This window comes from Lontra canadensis, unplaced genomic scaffold, assembly GCF_010015895.1.
Source record: "Lontra canadensis isolate GAN:19392208 unplaced genomic scaffold, GSC_riverotter_1.0 scaffold934, whole genome shotgun sequence".
Classification (NCBI taxonomy): Eukaryota; Metazoa; Chordata; class Mammalia; order Carnivora; family Mustelidae; genus Lontra; species Lontra canadensis.
Window position 1 is genome coordinate 357 of NW_022631918.1, and position 7,881 is coordinate 8,237.

The following is a 7,881-nucleotide window of genomic DNA, read 5'->3' on the forward strand; positions in this document are numbered from 1 at the left end:
TACAAAACACCTGCCCCACCCACCTCACACACAATAACCTTCCGTTCCAGAACTACAGCTACTGTCTGAAAAGGAAGCCTGGCTGTAGGGCGCTCGCTGTTCGGTAACCCAGGTAATCAGGTGCAGACCTCAGAACTGACTGGAGCTGTGTTCACCCAGTCGCGGAGCAGTGTCCAATTTCCCAAAAGGGAACCAAGATCGCCACCGCGGAAACCCGAGCTCCAGGCCTGAGAGAGGGGCTCTCCTCCCGCAGATGACTCCGGCCCTGGTCTCCCGTCGCCTCCAGGCCTCTTCGGGGGACTCGGGCCTCTCGGATCTCCTCCCTGGAGCTCGCCGCTCCCCCAGTCCGGCTTGGCGAAGGAGCCCACCGTCCCGGCCCGCACCCCGCAGGCCCGTCACCAGGCAACAGTCACCAGCTCTATGGGCCTTGGGAAGGCCTACCCAGGGCGCGGGTCTTTCCCTATTCCCTCCTCGCTAGCCTTAAGAGCCCAGGAGGGAGTGTAGCAGGTGAAGGAGATCGCCCGGTGCCCGTGGGCGGTCACTCACCTCTTCCCTTCTTTCCCCGGAGGGGCGGTGCTGGGGCTCGTTTCCCCCGCCCCCCCCAAACGCTTCCTGGAGGCTCCTGTTCAGCCTCAGAGTGTGGCCGTGGCCGCCGGCTTACTCCATAACCTCCTCCACCACCGGTGCGGCCTCAAAGGCTGAAGCCGGAGGAGGGAAAGGGGAGGGGAGGGGAGGGACTGGGGAAGGAGAGTACGGGAGGGGGAAGAAGACCGAAAGACCGGCCGGCCAGGGCATGACGTCACTTCCGACAGGTTCGGAAGGGGCGGGGCCTAGTGAATATAGGCCCCGCCCCAACCCAGTACTCAGGGGCGGGGTTACACGCCGGGGGAGGAGCCGGAGCGCGAGAGCTAGTGGCGGTTCTTTCGACCCTGCGGTTTCGTAGCCTGGCCAGCTGGAGAGGGGTTCCCGGGCCATGACCGAGCGAGAGGAGTTTCGTGAGCCCTAGCGGTACCTTCTGTCGGAAAAGGAGGACAGAGAGCCCTATAGATCGTAACCAAATGCGTACTGAAGGGAAGGGCAGCTGAGAGGAGCGGGTGGTTTGGACCTGACTCCCGAGGGCCGTCCCTTTCCCAGCCCACCTGCCCTCTCTGGTCCTGGGTGAAGAATCACTACTCTTTTTCTCGAGCTACGCTCCCTGGGGTGTCCAGGGATGCAGTGCTTCACAAACATTAATATGCACACGAATCATCGGAGGACTTTGTTAAAATGCAGTTTGGATTCAGGAATCGGTTCTGATACTCTGCATTTCTAGTAAGTGCCCAGATAACGCCAACGCTGCTACAGGTCAGCAGGCTTTACTTAGAACGACAAGGGTTAAAGTACAAGGTGGCAAGCATGAGAACTATGTCCTTAACCCAGCCTGCTTGTTTAATGAAGGTTAGAGAGACAGATGGTCCACCCTTGTCTGCACCCACCATAGCCTTTTCCACCCACTCCGCCCTACCCTCTTACCTACTCGCCCATCACTCCTTCACCCATCGAATTCCTCGCTTTTCACTCCTCACCCTCTACCCCTTACTCCTGTCTCCACAGTACCCACAGGGTATTGGGCTATTATTTCAAGGATAAACAGACTGACAGTTTCTGTAACGGAAGACATTTGAAGGTGACGGGGCTTTTATTTATGTCATTTTATCATAAACATCAGAATATTATGGAATATTGGGCATCCTGTTTCCAGTCAAAGAAGGAGAGAGCTTTAATTCTTGGATTCTAACAAAAGACCTAGAAACAGCAGTCTAGATGTTTCAACTTATTTCCTTATTCTTAAAATTGTTTAATTAAAAATTCACTGGGGTAAAGAAGAAATGAGGAGTGACTCCTTAATGTATGGCTTTCTTTTTGAAGTGATGAAATGATCTGAAATTAAATAATAGTGATGGTTGCACAACTTTGTGAATGTACTAAAAAACCATTGAATTCTACATTTTAAAAGGGTGAATTCCAGTGTGACTGGTTGTCAGAGCAGGTGACTCTTGATCATGGGGTCATGAATTCACACGCCCCACCTTGGGCATAGAGCCTACGAAAAAATAATAATAATTTTAAAATAGGGATCTCATGGTGGCTCAATTAGTTAAGCAGCTGCCCTCAGCTCAGGTCATGACCCTAGGGCCCTGGGATCCAGCCCCACCTTGGACTCCTTGCTCTGCGGGAGCCTGCTTCTCTCTCTCCCCACTGCTCATGCTCTCTCACTCCCTCTCCCTCTCTCTCTCTCAAATAAATAAAATCTTTAAAAGAAATAATCTAAAAAACAAAGGTAAATTTGTGACATGTGAATTATAAATATCTCAATGAAAAAATTTTACTGTCTCCAATTAATTGAAAATGTATGTATGTATATTATTTAAAAGTTCACAAATATATATAATAAAAAGTGAACAAAGCTTAATTGTTTGAAGGTTAGTCTTCTAGACCTTTCTATTTATTTACATATATTTGTGTGTAATTCAGGAATTCATTTTTATGTAACTAAGATGATAGTATACACATTTTCTACTTGCTTTCATTTTTGTTTCGTTTTTCCTACTTAATGAAATCCTTCCACACTCTAAATTTCATTCTTCCAAATTAGCTGTTTAATATTCCACAGGAGAGCAATGACATAATTTATATAAATGTACTCCCAGGTTTATTGTTTTCAGGTTTTCATTATTCCTCACAACCTTTTTTCTTACAGAACAACTGGCAGATAAATTGATTCATTTTGTCCAGCTCCTTGGCCTAGATCTCTTTCATGAAGAACTTGCCATTGGTCAAGAAAGGCAAAATGAAGAAAGAAAAAGCAAAGAGCCTCATAAAGCCACAGCTCTAATAATCAAGACTCTAATGTGTATGTGCATTTCTTTTAAATATGCCCTAAAATAATATTCTTCAAGACTAAGTGTAGCTAGCAGTTAATCATGAAACACTAAGGGTATATAAATTCACACAATAATATATTCCATACCAGTGAAGCAAGTTCCTGGGTTTACTCTGTTTTTTGTTGGCAGACATGGTGCAGTCTTAGTAAATAGATTATGGTTTACATAAGATGGGAGGAAAAGAAAAGAGGTGCTGGCAGCAGATATGCCCTATAAAAGCATAAGGTTGTCAAAACTGGGAAACTTACATATTTTTGTGTAATCTAAATTTGTAAGAAAGATGTTTAATTTTTTTCTTTTCAGGATGCTCTGGTCCTTTTCAATCTACTCAGCTATGGGATGGTATTATTCACGCCCATCAGACTCAAGTGGAAATGAAAAGGAGACATCATTTATGAACATACAAACACTGTTTTACTGGTTCTGTTCCTGTTGATGTCGTATTAAGTCATTTTATGCAAAATATGTGCCTAAGTAGTGTAATGACACCTCTCTTCTTAAAGGAGTTTGTCTTGGGACGCCTGGGTGGCTCAGTTGGTTGGACGACTGCCTTCGGCTCAGGTCATGATCCCGGGGTCCCGGGATCGAGTCCCACATCGGGCTCCCAGCTCCATGGGGAGTCTGCTTCTCCCTCTGACCTTCTCCTCGCTCATGGTCTCTCTCACTGTCTCTTTCTCAAATAAATAAATAAAATCTTTAAAAAAAAAAAAGGAGTTTGTCTTTGCACATTCTAATGAATCATAAAGTATTTGAACCAGTAGGAATGAAGCTATTGGAAAATGAAAAGGAACTAGAATTTGAAAATTCAAACAGTAGTCTCTACAGATGTCTAGGCAATAAATCATCTTATATTTTTTGCCAAAGAAGAAAAGGATTCTGCGAATGGGTTAACTGATGAAATAAAAGTGAAGGAATCTTTAAGGTTAGTATCAGCCAATATACTGTAATATATTGTGTTTAGGCTCGGACAGAACTGACTTTGATGAGCTCAACTTAAACGTCATGCTTTCAGATTTATTCAGAAGCCAGTAAAAGAAAAGCCACGTGAAAATTAACCCATGTCTGTGTTTGCTCTAAAACCTCTATGGAAGACATTACCACATAATATTTTCAGAATTACAAGGAAAATTTGTATCTTCTTTGATGAGTTATAAGCTTTATAATTTTGAAAAGTGACTTAGCCAAAGTAAAAAGAGCCGAGATTATCTGGAAACTAAGAGTAAAAATTTTCTATTACTTCATAGTAATCATGTTAACTTTAGAATTAGTATATTTTATTTATTTACAATCCTAATTTGTCCTCTCTTGGTGACATTCTATTATCTAACAAATTATTACTGGCGTTTTTTTATTGTAAGCTCCCTGAAATCCACTGTGGAAATAGGGAATGTCTAAATAACTTTTAATAAGTTAAAATGTATATTTGAAATTCTGATCCCACATATAATATAGAGAATAGAATAGAGAATAGAATAGAATAGAATAGAATAGAATAGAATAGAAAAATCCACATATGCTTTCTTAACAGACCGGGAAATGAAATGATTTCAAATCCTCTAGCACAAGAGATTAGTGAGGAAAGAATAAAGGAACTTATTCATACAATGAGTGGGAATATGGCTTTACCTTCAAATATCATATTTGACAAAACTGTTCTCTCACTTTCAAAAGAAGGTAATTTCAGTTTTCATTATTTTTTCCAGAACTTTGTAAGGAAGAACTGATTTTTTAATTACCTTATTTTTTAGAACAGTTTTAGGTTCACAAAAAAATTGAGTGGAAAATAGAGTCCCCATGTATCCCCTGCCCCCATAGGTATCAACATCCTGTACCAAAATGATATACTTGTTACAATCTGTGAGCCTATTTTGATACATCATTATTATCCAAACCCTATAGTTTACATTAGTGTTCACTCTTTGTGTTATATATTATATATTACAAATATGTAATGACATGTATCCACCATTATAGAATCACACAGAATGGTTTCATTGCCCTAAAATTCCTCTCTGCTTCACTTATTCATTTTTCCCTTCCCCATAACTGCTGGTAACCAACTTTACTGTCTCCAAGAATTGACTTTTCAAATATGATAAAAGTAGTGTGTTTGGTGTATTGATTATCTACTCCTTTATTAGAGTTTCCTTCTACATAGCAATTTTATCAGACAAGACAGGTGAGCCAACATAGATTCAGTAACATTTATTTTTTTATAATGACTGTGATCAGATTAACTGAAGTGTTGAATCCATACTACCAGAAAAAAGACATTTAAACTCACTACCAGTCCTCACTATATATAATCCAAGACCATCTTCTACAAGCATATCCTTTTTCCATTGTATAAACCCTTCCCAAACTTCTCCCTACCCTTTACCTTTCAGGACAAACTAAGCAACCTGTTGCTACACTTTATTTACTTCATCTACTTGTGGTTTTCTCCTTATGTTGCCACTAAAGGTGGAAAGAAGAGCCCCATGCCCAGGGCAGTTAAGAGGGATGCATACATAATTCATGAATGGTTACATCTTTTATTGCATTTGGTCAAATCATTACAGAAGCAAGACAAGAATGATTTGCACCTTGGAGGAGCAAAATATAACAATAATTAAGAGAAGTGTCCTAAGGGAAAGACAAGGTGCCCAAAAGGGGGACAATAAAAGAGAAGTGGGACTAAAAGAGAACTCTGAGGAAGACTAGTGGACACTCAGAGGAAGAGGAGCCAAACAAAAGTGATTCTTATCTACTACACATAAAAAACAAGTTGTCCCATCATTTCCCTTTGAAGATGTAGGGTATCTCTAAAAATTCCTAACTAAAGATGGCTGTAATTTATCAGTAAATATGTCAATTAAAAAATAGTTTCCAATTATCGGGTCTTTCCCTTGCTAAGCAATCTGTTATGCATTTTGTATGTATGATTAACAATAGGCCTCTAAAGTAAGGATTAAAACTCCCATTTTATACTTGAGGAAACTGAGACTCAGAAGGATAAATAAATACATAAAACATAGTAGGAAAGGAAAGCTGGCATTCTGATGTACTTTTAAAATGTTATTATTGAATGTGAAGCATTCAAATAGTCCTACATGTTTTATTAACAAAAATTAGGAGTTCCCTACCCTTCTCCTCTCATTTCCTCCTCCCCAGAGACATCCATCTACAACTTGTATCTCCTATTTCTAAATAGCATGCTTATAATGCCATCTCATGATCTTTTGTTTTAGATACATCTATTAATTTCCTACAGAGGAGAATCAGGTTCTAGATCTCTCCCCTCCCTGATATCTTATCTCCCAAACATCTTTTTTTTATTAAGGTTTTATTTATTTTAAAATAAATAGAAAAAGAGAACAAGTGGTGGGAAGGGCAGGTGGAAAGGGAGAGAATCTCAAGCAGATTTGGCACTAAGTGCGGAGCCCACTCAATCCCATGACTCTGAGGTCACAACCTGAGCCAAAACCAAGAGTCAGATGCTCAACCAACTGAGCCACCCAGCACCCCCCACAAAATACTTTAAATGGTACATATGTTTTTATATACTCTTTTATGGGTGATAGAATTAACAGAAAATGTTAGATGAAATTAAGAAAGATATATGCAGATTAAATACTACTGCATTTAGCCAGAAATTTTAAACATTAAGTCATAAAAGAATGAACTATTAAGCTTTGTAAAAAGAAAAAAGAGAGTTTTTATGTTAAAACAAAAATCATCCAAGTCTGGGAACCACTGCTTTAGTTTAGACTGATAATTTTATAGATAAGGGAACAGACTTAGAGAAATTAGATAATTTGCCAAGTTTCCACATTTAACTAATGTCATCAGATTCAGACATAGATTTCCATACTTTTATCAGTGTTTTATCATTATTGTTGCAGCAAAGTGTTGCTAACTTATGACATGAGAATGATTGAAATGTGTTTGGTGTATGTTTGCTCTTTGCTCCAACTGAATGTGTCAGCCTTCGGAATAGAGAAACACAAAAATTATTTTAGTTGTTCTTTCTAACAAAAGCATAGTTTGCAATGGAGTTTTTCATAGGTTACTAAGAAGAAATCCTTTTATCTTCAAAAGCCTTTTAAATCTCATAGTTTGGGGGGTTTTCTGGGTTTTGTCTCTGTAAAAAGGTTTGCAAAAGAGAACTAACTTGAAAATTCACTGATTGCTCATGTATTTAATGCAAAAAAAATTCACTTGCTTAGAAGAAAAATGTTCAAACCAAAATTTTCTGGAGAAAGTACATTTGGAAGTTTCTCTCATTGCTAACAAATCAGACATAAACTGAAATTATGATTTCAGGAAAACTGAGACTCAGAAGGATAAATAAATACATAAAACATAGTAGGAAAGGAAAGCTGGCATTCTGATGTACTTTTAAAATGTTATTATTGAATGTGAAGCATTCAAATATCCACTGAAATCTGATTTTTTTTCGTGATCTTCTAGCATAAAACAACCCCAGCAGACATATTAACAGACATAAAATTAGGAATAAAATAATACAGGCACTAGCTGATTTTATAAAATTAAATAATTAGCTGGCCAACAAGACAATTTAAGCCACTTTCTCTTTGACAAAACATGGCTGGTTAGAGGTCCGGGCTGGCTCAGCTGGTAGAGCATGTGACCCTTTTTCTTTTTAAATGTTTCAAGTTTTTATTTAAATTCTAATTAGTTAACATGTAGTATATTAGTTTCAGAGAAGAATTTAGTGTTTCAACACTTACATATAACACCCAGTGCTCACAAGTGCCCTTCTTAACATCCATCACACATTTAGCCCATACCCCACCCACCTTCCCTCCAGAAATCCTGTTTGTTCTCTGTAGTTAAGAATCTCTCTTATGATTTACCTCTCTCTTTTTTCTTTCCCCCATGTTCATCTGTTTTGTTTCTTAAATTTCACATATGAGTGAAACCATATGGTATATGTCTTTCTCTGACTCATCTC

The 7,881-nt window shown here is 39.3% G+C and overlaps 1 pseudogene; it reads left to right on the forward strand.

The window, feature by feature from the left end:
* The first annotated feature begins 253 nt into the window (after positions 1-253).
* On the forward strand, positions 254-4,598 carry LOC116863342 (annotated as a pseudogene).
* The last annotated feature ends 3,283 nt before the right edge of the window (positions 4,599-7,881 follow it).